At 31.7% G+C, this 7,109-nt stretch overlaps 1 pseudogene; it reads left to right on the top strand.

The window, feature by feature from the left end:
* The first annotated feature begins 6,394 nt into the window (after positions 1 to 6,394).
* LOC145071819 (5S ribosomal RNA) lies at positions 6,395 to 6,512 on the top strand (annotated as a pseudogene).
* The last annotated feature ends 597 nt before the right edge of the window (positions 6,513 to 7,109 follow it).

Genomic DNA, 7,109 nt, shown 5'->3' with positions numbered 1-7,109 from the left:
AATACATATAATTAAAATCGAATGACATTTAATGTATATAAATGAAGCCTTGATATTTCTTGTATATCTTTATGGCTTCTTGTTTGTCTCGCTTTTCCTTCAACAAGAATAATCAAAACTTGACCCTTAAAACTACAATACCTAAATTATAATGTTTTCTCATGAAGACATTAATAAACAAATTTCTAGAACATCAGATTTTAAAGCTAAGATGGCTCGTATTTTTAATAAGAAAATGACGAACAATTGGAAGCTTTGAAAAAACAGTTAACAAGCACCAAAAGAAAAGGTAAGATACATATTTAACAATTTTATTTTGATGGTATCAGTGGGAAGAACTTGATTCAAAACAATTTGAAACAACATTGATAAGAAAGAAAAAGAAAGGACCTATTCCATGCATGATTTTTCATTATGTTTTTGTAATTTATTGAAAAAGATATTTCAAAATAATAAAAATAATTCCATAGTTTATAAGATTAATTCTGGCATTTAAAAACAAATTTGTAAATATGAAATAAAATTTTAATTTTACTTATAGTTTGAGGTTTTATTTGTAGTCAAGAACAATTTAAAAATTATGTGAAAAATTGCAACTTATGAATCACTTGATTATCATTTTGACTCTTTACTTGAAAAAAAAAAGCCTTTAAAACGTTTATCTTTGTGTTTATCCATAAAATCTATTATTTTGATTACATTTTATCACAAGGAATAAAGTTCAACATTTGTACGAACATTGACATAACCAAAGACCAGTTGGGAGAACTTTCACACAAAACCCACCGTCATAGAATCTATCTTTACATTTTTGGTCGCAACATTGTGTAAAACACTCAGCTGAACAAGCCCCTATTCCTCCTGCATAGCATATCTGTGTTGGCATCGATTTTGTTTTGCTAATGTATTCATCTGTTGGATTAGGTAATGCCATACCTGCATAAGTTACATATAATAGCGTAAGTAATCTTTTTCTTGTTTTCGGAAGACCAAATATTGTTTTCTCAACTATTTTTATTTTAATCCGAAAAATAGACATTTCACTTTATAAATTAATACGACAATATTTTAAAGATAATATACAAACATAAACGCAAATGTAATAATCACACACGGTATGTTTAACCATCATATTTCGATTAATTTTTTTTTTACTTTTTGTATGGAAAGGAAAAAAATTAGGCTATTAATTGTTCTGTGGGAGATATATAGTAAGGAATATGAGATTTCATACTTGAAGTTTTTTGGAAACGGAAAATAATGCTCTACAAGAAGCAAAGGCGCAGGCAATAGTACAAAGAGTTAAATAAGAAAGAAAAATGATGTGGGAAAAACAGATATATGATCAAATTTCATACTTGAAGTACCAAGAAGAATGAAGGTGATATGAAATATGGTCACAACTTTAGTCATTGTTATCGACATATTTGAGAATTTCAATGGTGAGAAAACTAATGTATGTTTTATAGTGGATAAAGAATTTATAGAAACCAAGTGGTAGTCAAGATTGAAGAAGACATTTATTGCATCTTTGTTTTTGTATTGGTTACCATTCCGTTGTACTTGTTTTATGATTTAATTTTATGGTTGGTAGTACAGGTAATTATATATCCTTTTTATGTATATTTTTATTAGTTTCAATAAAATTTTGCATATATATTAAATGCAGGTACATTATATTTTGTCATTATCACTTAATGGCATTTATGCAACAAACAATATAAAAATATTTTGAAAATCCATGTACTGTTCAAATTTTATCACTTACATCATCTTTTATATATATATATATATATATATATATATATATATATATATATATATATATATATATATATATATATAAAAGGAAAGTATAGGAAAAATAAATATATCCAACAAAAAATATAAACTTAGGTACTCAAATCCACCGTATATCATTTTGTATTATATATGCATGGTAATCGTCCAAAGTTCTTAAAATACAACTAATCACTTGATTTATTTCCGAGATTTTTAAAAATATTACAATTATTTTCTCTTACATAATTTTCATTTGCAACCATAATATATATAGAATGTTAGGTGTTCGGTAGAAAAATATGATGTAAGAGAAAGATAAACGTGAAATTTCAAAATCTTGGAAGAAAATTAAGTTAATGGTTGAATTTTAAGAACCTTTTACAATTATTATAATGTATATTAGATACAAAACAACATAATATGACGATTTTGGAGACGTAAGCTTATATACCTTGTATGGTATATTCACTTTTTCATATATATATATATATATATATATATATATATATATATATATATATATATATATATATATATATATATATATATATAGAGAGAGAGAGAGAGAGAGAGAGAAAGATAGATTCAAATGTTTTCACTATCTATTGTGTGGATGTATGATTAATTTTGTACCAATCATTTTAGTTATTTTAATAAAGTAATTAATGCATATTAAATGCTGAAAATGTAATTAATATTCATTATATCTTCAACATATAATATGCATTAATTACTTTCTTAAAATAAGTAAAATGATTGGTCCAGAATCAATCATACATACATACAATAGATAGTGAAAACAAAATAACCTAATCTAACCTTATATATATATATATATATATATATATATATATATATATATATATATATATATATATATATACACACACACACTAGGTAAGTTTTGAGGCTCGTGCTAAGCACAGCCCCTGGAGTATACTTTGGGTCTTTTTTTGGATTGTCAAATGTAAGTACATCGTTATTATAAGTCAGGAATATGTGACTATTATCGGTAAAGAACCAAGAACGTTGCAATTATTGGTAAGGAGATGGAAAGTGGTAACATGCTTTGCATGTTGCCACATCAGATTTTTTTTAATGTCATGTCAAATTTTTTGAAGCCAGATAGGCCGCAGAAAGTGGTAGCATCCAAGTTGCAAAAGATAAAGAGTGGTGGCATGTTAGTTTAATAGCTTTTATTTTGGAAAAAAAAAATAAAAAGAAAAAACGTTTCAGCCAATGAGAGCCCACCATCCAAGTGTTTCTCTCTTCTTTCCTTTTTGTTATGTCGATGGTTAACTTAGAGTAACGACTCTTATAGGATCTTTAATATTTGATAAGAATGGTGGTGGCTCTTGTAATGAGATGGAGGCGAGAGTCTGGCGAGGGCCACTCCCTCTAGACTTAGGGATAAGGAAATGAAATAAAAATAACATATTTGTTATCAACCAAACAAAGAGCCAACCATTATTCCGGCTTCTAGAAACAATGTGTTTATTGTTTTAATGCAAACCTCCATCAATTTCATATAAATCACAACATAAAAATATTAGGTGAATATCAACACCATGTATATATCTAGAAGTTTCTCTATTTACAACATTCTCATATTCCACAAATATTTGGATGGATGCCATACATTGTCCACTTGGTTATGCGACTTTCTTTTTCCTTTTACATTATATGTTAGCTGAAATGACAATATATATACAAAAATCATAAAACACACACACACACACATATATATATATATATATATATATATATATAGAGAGAGAGAGAGAGGGTGAGAGCGAGAGAGAGAGAGAGAACTGCGAACACACTTCCAACACAAATTTTATGCAGCAATACAAGAATGGTTGGTCTTTCTTTTAAATCTAGAATGCTTGAAAAATAACTTGGAAATGAAGAACCTAAATAAAATATACAAAAAAAAAAAAAAGACACCGTCATAGTAAGCAAATAAATAGCTAACTTTATTCCTTTATTTTGTGGCTAGAAGCATTGCAATGTTGTAAGCATTGTACTTTACTAACTCAAAGTTTAGAAACCTACTTTATTTATCCTATGAGAATTGTAATTTAGTTCATTTCCCATCAATGTATTGTACTTTGAATATATATATATATATATATATATATATATATATATATATATATATATATATATATATATATATATATATATATATATATCTTCTTTAAGCCGTGAAAATTGCTTTGTATTCAAATGATAGTGCTATAATTGGATAGATATTTTTGGAAAAAATTCAAATGAGATGCTATGATAAGTAAGTGAATGGAAGTATGTGGCTAATTTTTGCATTTACTGTCTTTTTTACCTTCCGTCATGAGTCGGTCACAAACAAGGATAATCTTTTAAAACATCATGAACACATTTTGCAACCCTGCAACTATTAGCCAACTCTACAATGAGTTCAAAAAGTCACAGTCTCACTAATTTTCATACCAAAATACTTTGTCCTTATACATAACTAAATTAAATTGCACTTAAGAAGCTAATAGTAACAATGGTTTTGAAGACCGCCATAAAGTCCCAATTTAATTAAAAAACATTTTTTCAATAGACAAAAATTATAAAATAAAAAATTCACCTATGATGGTGAATAAATAAGGATTGCTATTTCCATGTTTTTTTATATGGTGTTACATTAGTTTTATACTCATCGGCCACAATCATACCATAGAAGCAAACACACCGAACAAATTGAAATAAAATTGGGAACTTTCTAGGGAACTGGATTATATAAACTCCCATACGATGATTTCAGAATGACAATATGTTACAATAATTTTACTGCATGCTTAAATTCGGGTTGTACACCTTAACAAGCTTTATTTAAATGACAATATTTTACAACCCAAAGCCAAACCCCCCCCCCCCTCCCCCAATAATTGTTGCAGCAAATTCCTTAACCTACCATTCACTGCAACACAAAACTACTTTAATCCATAAGTTCAAAAGTATTGCAAAATTAGGTGTACAACTAACCTGTAAATAAAGTGATCCAAGTTGCCAAAATCGAGGACAAAATTAACAATATAAATAATCAAATACCATCCAGGCCGTGTAAAACTAACATGATTTGGATAAATTTTGAGATACATGAGGAAAGTAGGTTGCTATGATAATCTATAAATTAATATAAAAATTTAAATTTACACCCTAGGTTAGATCGGGGATCATTGATGCAACGAAATGCTTTACAAAGCAATAAAATTTTACACAGTAAAACAAAAATGGGTTATATTTAAGCTTTTTTTGTTCTATTAAATATAAATTGGAGATATCACCAAAAAAAGTCTTAACAATAGGACCGAAAGTTTCTTATATATGTTCAAATCATTTGTTTCAATGGAAAATTATGATATTTAGAAACACACACACACCAAAAAAAAACCTTATGAGAACTAAAATTAAACCCTAATTTTTTTAGCATCACAAAAACCATCGAACATGTAAACAAAATTTAAACCAAAATCAATGAATGATGGAGAGAAATTACTGAATGAAGTGACTAACAACTTCAACTTCTGTGTGTTTTTGGCTGGAGAAACATGAAAGTGTGTTTTCAGCCTTTACACATATCACATAAAAACCTACAACAAAAGTGAACGTTATTCTGGTTATAAGAACTTTCTTCGATTACATAGATCAAATTTCTTATTAAAAATGTAAAATGAGTGAATACTGAAATGAAAAGTAATTCAAACCTTTGTGGTTAGAAGTGAAGAAGAATCGGTGGGTGAGTGGAAGAAGTGGTCCAATTTGGTGTGTAATAGAAGAAGAGACTGTTGCCTCTTCCAGGGTTTTATAATCGAATAATTCCAATTTTAAGACCCTCTATCTGCAATGAAAATAAAGAAACATGGATATTTGTTGTAATAATTGTATAGCATTTACATTAATCAAAATGAAATGAAATTCACGTCTTAACTTGTGATTGTGTGTAACATCCCCCTCTGGCACGTATCACAATATTGTCCGCTTTGGGCCACTCGGCACGAGGACTTCCCAGGGGGTCACCCATCCTGGTACTACTCCTGCCCGAGCACGCTTAACTGCAGAGTTCTTATGGGATCTGTTGCCCTCACGGCTTTAAAATGCGTTGTGATAGGGAAGGTATCCACACTCCTTATAAGGAATGCTTAGTTCTCCTTCCCAGCCGATGTGCGATCAGATCTAACCCACTTATAAGTAGGTTAGATCTGATCCCACATCGGCTGGGAAGGAGAACTAAGCATTCCTTAAAAGGGGTGTGGATACCTTCCCTAACACAACGCGTTTTAAAGTCGTGAGGGCAGCAGATCCCATAAGAACTCTGCAGTTAAGCGTGCTCGGGCGGGAGTAGTACCAGGATGGGTGACCCCCTGGGAAGTCCTCGTGCCGAGTGGCCCAAAGCGGACAATATTGTGATACGTGCCAGAGGGGGATGTTACAAATGGTATCAGAGCTAGGGCACGGGTCGATGTGTTCGACAGGGACGTCGAACCCCATAATGGGGGGTGAAAGTGGGTTAGATCTGATCCCACATCGGCTGGGAAGGAGAACTAAGCATTCCTTAAAAGGGGTGTGGATACCTTCCCTAACACAACGCGTTTTAAAGCCGTGAGGGCAGCAGATCCCATAAGAACTCTGCAGTTAAGCATGCTCGGGCGGGAGTAGTACCAGGATGGGTGACCCCCTGGGAAGTCCTCGTGCCGAGTGGCCCAAAGCGGACAATATTGTGATACGTGCCAGAGGGGGATGTTACATTGTGCTTGATCAATGTAACGCCCCGATTCGCAGGTATTGATTTGAATGAAAGTTTATTTGGTTTTAAGATCTACTCGACGAGTTGGTTGCCCTATTAGTCGAGTAGCAGCGGGGTGGGATCGCGTGTTTAGTGGCCTACTTGTCGAGTCCATGAGGAAACTCGACGAGTAGAAGCTGGCAGAAGAAACCCTAGATCTCGGGGTCTTGCACCCTATTTAAGGAAGCATAAGCCTCCTTTGGCCTCTTTACAGTCCTTTGAGAGCTTAGAAAACCATAATTCATGTGGTGCTTCATCCTTGTGTGACTTGGGCTTTAGGAAAGAGGTTTTTGGAAAAGAAGAGCTTGAAGGGCAAGATACTAGAAGCAAAGAGGGCGTGGGAATCAGAAATCTACCTTAGTTAGCATCATTTGGATGTATCAAGTTGTCACCTTTACTTCATTTTCCTTCTAGACGTCATTTGCTTGAGATTTAGGGTTTTTATGGTTTGATTGAGAAGATAGTGTGGGATATGAGCTAGATCTGAAGTTGTAACTTCATATCTAGACCCTTC

Source organism: Lactuca serriola, chromosome 8 (genome assembly GCF_051521515.1).
Source record: "Lactuca serriola cultivar US96UC23 chromosome 8, Lser_US96UC23_V15, whole genome shotgun sequence".
Taxonomy (NCBI): Eukaryota; Viridiplantae; Streptophyta; class Magnoliopsida; order Asterales; family Asteraceae; genus Lactuca; species Lactuca serriola.
This window is presented reverse-complemented; position numbering and strand designations above follow the sequence as displayed.